This window comes from Setaria viridis, chromosome 5 (genome assembly GCF_005286985.2).
Source record: "Setaria viridis chromosome 5, Setaria_viridis_v4.0, whole genome shotgun sequence".
NCBI classification, from domain to species: domain Eukaryota; kingdom Viridiplantae; phylum Streptophyta; class Magnoliopsida; order Poales; family Poaceae; genus Setaria; species Setaria viridis.
The window spans coordinates 5,930,115-5,937,158 of NC_048267.2; the positions used below are offsets into that span (position 1 = coordinate 5,930,115).

The 7,044-nt window shown below is 49.9% G+C and overlaps 1 non-coding gene across 1 annotated transcript; it reads right to left on the minus strand.

Annotated features, from left to right (window-relative positions):
• Window positions 1–6,686: 6,686 nt before the first annotated feature.
• Window positions 6,687–6,825, minus strand: LOC117859393 (small nucleolar RNA Z247). Its single transcript, XR_004641188.1, has one exon. It is a non-coding gene; the product is annotated as a small nucleolar RNA Z247 (small nucleolar RNA).
• Between the last annotated feature and the right edge of the window lie 219 nt (window positions 6,826–7,044).

The window sequence follows — 7,044 nt, forward strand, 5'->3', positions numbered from 1 at the left end:
CAGAAGAAAAAGGCAGAGAAAAGGAGAGCTCAAAAGGGAAAAATGACACGAAAAAATAAAATAAAAGAAGACGCATAGAGCAGGAGAGGAGGAGGAGGAGGAAGAACGGCAATGCAGCAAGGAATAAAGGCAACGGGCAATCAGGGGGCCGTAACCGCTAACCGGGAGCACGCGCGCGCGCTTTGCTTACGGGAGACACCTGCGCGGGCCCACCGGCGGGGCGACACGTGGCCCGGGGTACGTGCGATCCACGGCTCGCGTGGCCGTTGGGTGCGGGCCCGGGGCTCACGCACGCAGTCGGCTGGGGTGGGACCACCGCCTGGCGTGGACGGATGCCACTCTCGCTCCTACTCGGATTCGATTCTTCCAGGCGCCAGATGTGCAGTGTGGCCTGCCTGGCCGGCAAGCTCATCTATCCATCTCGCCTCACCCGTTCGCCGGCGTGAGTGGCTTTATGTTTTTTATTTATATATTTATGCGTTTTAAAGTAAGTGAGATGTATTTCAACCTCTGTCATTATATATTCATATTCTTGCTGCCTCGAATATATATGTTTCTTTTGCACAAACAATATTCGGATATGGATGGGAGCTAGAAAACTCACACCAATGCAAGGGTGACATGCATACATGCCAAATGGATCATCTTTCATGTTTCTTCTTTTTTCAAAGTTGGATAGAGTTTCTTCTTCTTAGCCGCCTAGCGGCTGCCGAGAATCCTGCAGCTGCTTCCTCTAAGGAACCCCCTTCCACTCGCATCGTCCCCGTGTGGGCGATACGGGTGGCCCGAACCACCGCCGCCGCCTCCTCCACTCCACCTCCCTCCGTCACGCTGCTGCTCGAGCGGGCCTCCGGAAACCCATACGACTCGCAATGACGGTGGCAGCGAGGCCTTTCTCCCGGCACCTTGAGGGGCTCGCAGCAGGCGCGGCTGCCTCATCCACCTGAGGAAACTTGCCGGCACGGGGCGGCCTGCTGCAGTGACGACGAGCGGGAGGCCACGGATCCGGCACTGCTTCGATCGGATTCGGTGGCCGCGCATCTCGGGTGCATGCATGCGGCAGTGGAGGTGACCAGGCCGGCGGCGGTCCGGCGAGGGCGGCCTACTGCAGCGACGACAAGCGGGAGGCCACGGATCCAGCGCTGCTTTGGCCAGATTCGACGGCCGCGCGTCTTGGGCGCGTGTGTGCGACAATGGAGGTGACCAGGCTGGCGGCCCTCGCGGCCTGCTGCGGCGACGATGGGTGAGAGGCCACGGATCGGGCGCTACTTCGGCCGGATCCGGTGGCCGTGCATCCCAGGCACGCACGTGCGGTAGTGTAGGCGACCAGGCTGGCGGCGTTCCGGCGAGGGCTTAGTCAGGCTGCCCTTGGGACGTAGTGCTCCGCTAGGGTGGCCTGGCCTTGTGTGCGACGGGTGCGTCAGCTACGGAGCGAGCAACATGGTGGCCGCGGGATGGCGGCAGGGAGCGAGACGGCGGCCTGGTGGGGATAGGGGGCTGCATGTCGGCAGCCGGCCACGGCGCGGTGGCCTGGAGCGAGGTGGCAGCTCGACGAGGGAAGAGGTGCTGCGCGTTGGCAGCTAGTTGCGAGGCGAGGGGGCCGTGCGGCGTCGAGGAGGAAACAACACACTGCGAGAGGCGAAGGGGGTTGCGCGGCAGCGGCGGCATGCTGCGAGACGTACGGCTTGGTGATTGCAAGCTACACGCAGTGTCGGCAGAAAGAAATGCCGCGGGTGCAAGTGGCGGTGGCGGAGACCTACGTGCCGGCTCGAGATGTGTCGGGCTGCTGCGAGCGGTGATGACTGTGCGTGGTAGCAGCCGCGTGCGCACCAATGAAGCGGTGAGGCGTCGTGGCGTGGCGCGAGGAGGCACAGTGCCGTCACCGCACTTGGAGGGCTTCCATGGCTGCGGTCCTGGGATATATAGTGGTAGGGATGGTTCATAATCGAAATGTTTGGCTGATGGAAACTGCAGAATCTGACGGCGGGAGGGCTGGCCATCGGCGCTACCGTCGGCACCCTGGACCTCATCATCGGGTAAGCACGTTTCACGTTCAGAGATAGCGTTGCAGTTTTGTTCATCATCTCTAGCTCCGGTGTCCATGGCTCGGAGGTCCGACCACAAGGTACGCACGTGTAGTTTCTTTATGAGTCGAGTAGTTAAGAAGCTTCCCGCTCTTCGGTGGAAGACTCTTGGTCGGCGGTTGCTGATGACAACGAATTGACGATGCAACGTGTACATGCAGATACAGATGCAGTTGTACCTCACCTGGACGAAGGCCGTCAGGGGCTCAGGGCTCACCGCCGCCGCTACAACCCGGGCGACCTCGAGGGCTGTTAACGCCTGTTTGCTGCTCGTAACATCAAAAGCAAAACGGTGCAGCGTTTGCCATTGGCCGGAGCGGGTAGCTAGTGATATCAACGATTAGTGATGGCGATGCATCATCCCCTATCCCTCTTTTATATCAAAAGTTGTGTTGTGGGTGCACGCACCGCATGATGAGATGTTTTGGTTCTATACGCAGGTTTTGTAGAAGATCCATACGCAGCTTCATGATTTAAGAAACTATTCTTGTTCAGAATCACCCTAACTGTCACATCCTTTGGTTAATTGGAATCTGTAAAGCTTTGAAATTGGAAATGATGAAGGAAACGTGCCCAGCAAAGCCCTTAAATTATTCAAGGTTTTCGCATACAATTACCGTGACTCCTGTAAAGGTTTTAGGAAGCATTGAACCTCCCTTAGGAGGCTGCACCTTTGTTATATAGAGCAACAAGTTGAACACCCAAGTTTGTAAGATTGAGCCAATCTATAACATAATAGAGATTACAACAACAACCTGACTTATCTAAACTACAAGCTCATCCTAACAAACTTGGACTGTTTAGATTACAAAATCGTGTCATTGACACGTTACAGATATGTTAATAGCCTCCCTCAATCTTAGCTTGGTGACCCAAGGGTTGAGATTGCTTCTGAATTCTCCTAGCTTGGCAATGGTGAGTAGTTTGGTGAATCCATCCGCCACCTGATCTCCTGTAGCAATGAACTCGATGATAAGAAGTTTCTGTGCCACCCGTTCTCGCCGAAAGTGATAGTCAATTTCTATATGCTTGGTGTGAGCGTGGAAAACTAGGTTTGCTGATAGATAAGTGGCAGCTAGATTATCGCACCATAGCTTAGCAGCCAAAGGCGATTGAACACCAAGTTCTTGCCAGAGAGACTGAACCCAAATTATCTCTACTGTTGCATTTGCCATGGCTTTGTATTCGACTTCAGTACTTGATCGCGAGACGGTGGCCTGCTTGCGTGCAGTCTATGAAATAAGGTTGGGTCCAATAAAGATGGCAAAACCTCCAGTTGATCGTTTGTCATCAACACACTCGGGCCAATCAGCATCAGAGAATGCACTTACAAGAGTTGACGGAGATTTTACCAATCTTAGTACCAACTTCATGGTATGCTTGAGATACCGTAGTATATGCTTAACAGCCATCCTATCTGCACTTGTTGGGGCATGAAGAAACTGACAAATCTTGTTGACAGCAAAAGAAATATATGATCTTGTTAAAGTTAACTATTGCAATGCTCCAACGATACTCCTATATCGCATCGAATCTTCTACACTAAGTGGCTTCCCTTCATAAGCTGACAACTTCTCAACAGTGGACATTGGTGTGTTGGCAGGTTTACAATTTAACATCCCCGTTCTCCTCAGAATATCATTAGTGTACTTGGCTTGTGACAATACTATACCATCATTAACCTTTGAAACTTCTATCCCGAAGAAGTACTAAAGTTCCCCCAAATCCTTCAACGCAAAGTCTGAGTTGAGGCCGTGAAGTAGAAGCTTGGTTCCTTCAGTTGATGAACTTGCTACTATGATGTCATCGACATATGTAAGAATGAACATAGTTAAGTCACCTTTCTTAAAGAAGAAGAGAGAGGTGTCGCCATTTGAAGGTCTAAACCCAAGTTCCTGTTGCTTCATGTTCAGCCTATGGTACCATGCTCGTGGTGCCTATTTCAAGCCATATAAAGCTTTGTCAAGTTTGCAAATATAATCAAAAAAATGTTTATCTTGATACCCAGGTGGTTGTTTCATATAAACTTCTTCCTCTAGAATGCCATGAAGAAACGCATTCTGAACATCCAATTCACGAAGACTCCACCCTCTTGATACTGCAATTGATAGTACTAATCTGATAGTTGCTGCTTTGACCACTGGGCTAAAAGTATCCACATAATCAATTTCATACCTTTGTTTAAAACCTTTTGCAATGAGTCTTGCTTTATATCTGTCTATACTCCCATCTGCTTTCCTATCGATCTTATAGACCCATTTACAGTCTATATGTTCCTTCCTTTACTTGATTGTACAAGCCACCATGTTTTATTTCTTTGTAATGCTAGAAACTCGGTATCCATGGCAGCTTTCCAATTTCTATCATGTAAAGCTTCATCTAAAGTATTAGGCTCACCATTTGCAGCTAGCAGACAATACCTTACTGTCCAATCAGTAAAATTCTTGGGCTTGCGAATTCCAACCTACAATATGGTCCTGGGAAGAAGGGAAGTCTTGGTAGGATCATCAACATCAGGATCATGTGCAAGTTGCTCCACAGACGCAGGTGGAGCATTGGATCATGTCCCTACCGCAGGCGGATCCTCCTCGTGAGTTGTAGCTGAACCGCTAGCTGCAGCGGATCCAGGTGTGAGTCAGGCGAGGTGTCTGGCGTGGGCATAGAGGATCCAGCCCCCCTCCCCCCCTCATGCTCAGTTGACACATCCACAAGCGGAGCGGGAGATCGGGTGCGATGTGGCGGCGCTGGAGAGGATGCCCCGCGGTTCGGTGCTGTCGGCGCTTAATCCAAGGCCGATCCGCCTGCTCCTCGTACTAACGCCGGAGGTAAATCTTTCTCGTGATCTGGACTAGGAGCTCCCTACAAAATCATGTCCTGCATCCAAATTTGGAGCTTTTTCTTCCTCAAATCTTGGAGAATTAGCAGTATTGTTAGGCAGGATATTGTCTACACTATCATGCATTTGTGCATCCCCTGAACTAGATGCATCTGAGTAATTTGGAGATAAAAGAAGGAGCTTGGATCTGAGTCATGCGCTGGCATTAGGATTTAGTTTTTCAAAAGGAAATATGCTTTCATCGAACACCACATCTCGGGAAATATATATGAGGTGAGATGTAATGTCGAAGCATTTGAAGCCCTTGTGGATGTTGTTGTAGCCAAGAAACGTGCACTGCTTTGATCTAAAGGCGAGTTTATGAGAGTTGTAGGGTTTGAGGTTTGGCCAGCACGCACAGCCGAAGATCCTAAGAGAATTATAATCAACTTGCATCTTAAATAGTCACTCAAGGGGAGTAGTGTGATCTATAACCTTGCTAGGTGTTCTATTGATCAGACCTTGATCCCAATATTTTAGAGGCATGGATGATTGAGCTAGAAGGGAAAGTCCTACTTCCACAATGTGTCTATGTTCCCTTTCAACGGCACCATTTTGTTGATGTGTGTGAGGACAAGAAACAAGATGGGTAATGCCAACTTCGGTGAAGAAAGAATTTAATTTTTCATATTCTCCTCCCCATTCCGATTGCATGGCAAGGATGTTTCGATCAAATTGGTGCTCAACAAGAGCTTGGAATTCATGAAATCGCTGAAACACTTCAGATTTATGTTTAAGGAGATAGATCCAAGTGAATTTGCTAAAATCATTGATAAAGCTCACATGATATTTATTTTGACCAAAAGAATCACATGCCGGCCCCCAAACATCTGAAAACACTAACTCCAAAGGAAATTTCGACTGACTCAATGACTTTTGATATGGTAGCTGATGGCTCTTGGCTATCTGATAGGAATCACAAACTGAACCTACCCTAGACTCAATTGTAGAGGGTAATTTATTCTTATCCACTAATTGCTGAACTAAATGATAGGAACGATATCCTAAGTGGTGATGCCATCTCTCCAGGGACAGGACAACACTGGAGATGCTGAGGACTTGTTTATTCTTGAGGACTGCGGCAGGCAAAGGGTAGAGACCTCCTCTACATGTTCCTTCGAGAAGAGTTCTCCTTGTTACTCGGTACTTGATAAACAACATATTTGAGTGAAACTCAAGATAAGCATTGTTGTCGGAGGCTAGTTTGTGTATAGAAACAAGATTTTTCTTTGTGCTAGGAGCGTGTAACACATTGGTAAGAAAGAGATTGCGTTCAGAGGTACGACAAATAACACGACCAACATGTACAATATACATACCTGTTCCGTTTGCTGTGTGGATCTGATCTCCACCAGTGTAGCGGTCACGGATCACCATCTTATCCAGCTCTCCCGTGACATGGTCCGTGGCTCCGGTATTAGTGTACCAATTGGAGTCCACGCCATTTCCACTATGGCTTGCAGTATTGGCGCTCTTCTCTTCTGGCACGACGAAGTTCTCCTCGAAGCAGTACCAGCAGTCGATCACAGCATGGCCATCCTTATTGCAGAGCTGGCACTTCACCTTCGGCTTGCTGGAGTTGTTGAAGTTGCCGAGGCCACGACCGCCAAAGCCATTGCCACGACCACAATTGCCACGGCCACCACGATTCCTGCGGCCACCACCACGGCCACGAGAAGCAATGTTTGCTGATGACGAGGGTGACCCATGTAGTAGATCCATCCATTGCTCAAAGGAGAGCAACTGGGTGTAGAGCTCTGTGACGGTGATTGGCTCCACACATGCCAAAACTGCAGAGATGACCAGGTTGAACTCAAGGTCCAATCCAGTCAAGATATAGGACACCAGCCCTTCATAGTCAAGAGGCTTGTCGGCTGCTGCCATCTCGTCGCTGAGAGCACGCATCTTCCCAACGTACTCAGTAACGGACAGTGCGCCCTTCTTGGTCATTGCCAAGGTGATACGCGTGTTGACTGAGCGAGCACGAGTCTGTGAGGTGAACATCTCCTCGAGTGCTCGCCACAACCCACTTGCGGTGGTGAAGGTTGCAACCTGTGCAAGAATATCACGGGACAAGGATGCGAT